The sequence below is a fragment of the Daktulosphaira vitifoliae genome, unplaced genomic scaffold (genome assembly GCF_025091365.1).
Source record: "Daktulosphaira vitifoliae isolate Bord-2020 unplaced genomic scaffold, ASM2509136v1 Scaffold_1, whole genome shotgun sequence".
NCBI classification, from domain to species: domain Eukaryota; kingdom Metazoa; phylum Arthropoda; class Insecta; order Hemiptera; family Phylloxeridae; genus Daktulosphaira; species Daktulosphaira vitifoliae.
Window position 1 is genome coordinate 39,606,851 of NW_026099572.1, and position 1,091 is coordinate 39,607,941.

Below are 1,091 nucleotides of genomic sequence, written 5' to 3' on the forward strand. Positions count from 1 at the left end.
TTTTTTTGACGAATATGACTAAATAATTACTTGATAATATAAAAATAGTTAGCCACTACCTTTATTTAATATAATAAAAATTTAACAAAATATAGTAATATTATAAAATATATATTTTTTTTTACTTTAAATGTTGTTAAATAACTTTAAATCTTATTATAATGTCTAGTCATTTATATTTCTTTTCTTTGACAAATTGGAAGATAAAAAATTGTTGACTAATTTTTTTTCACATTCAAATCCATTAATTAAATAAAATTTATTTGTATAACAAAGTAAATGAACTTATAATATAATATTATGTGATCCATGCACTTAGATATGTATGCTTTGTACATATAGAATATGAGGGTAGATGATGAAAACTGATGTTTTAATATTTACTTAGTATAAAATTACCTGCAGTGAAAATGGATATATTGTGTACTCTAAGATATTTTAAAAATATATTTTGTTATTAATAAATTAGTTAGAAGGGCACAATATGGAAGAAATATAATAAATTATCTAGAGATACATTATTTTAATAGTTTCCTTGTTTCTATAGTTAGGTAGTGGTTCTAGCTGAATTTATTATTGAATAAAACACTGTAAACAATTTACCAAAATATAGGAGGTTATTAAATTTGAATTTTTTTACAATTTTTTTTAGGGGGTATACCATATACATTGTTTATTTACTTATAGAAATTAGGTTTAAAATTTGTGATATTGGAAAAATTAATTTGTTTGTTTTTAATTTGTAAATTTTTTTACATGTATGTTAACTACTCAATAGTTAACAGTTAAAATTGTACTATTTTTCTTTTTGAATATTGAATTGTTTATTTGTATTTATTATATGTTATTGGTATTAAGTTTTGATTTCAAAGTGTGTACATTTTTTTTTTTTTTTAATTAGCGTTTTAGTTGGTTTTTAATAATTGTTAAATGTTTTTTAATGATTGTAAATAACAAATTGTAAATGGAACACAACCAATAAATTTCCTGAAATATAGTCTTATTTTTTAATTTCTTTTATTAGCTTCGATGCGAAGCTGAGAAGGTATTAATTTTACTATGATGTGTTTTTTTTTTTTTTTTTTTTTTTT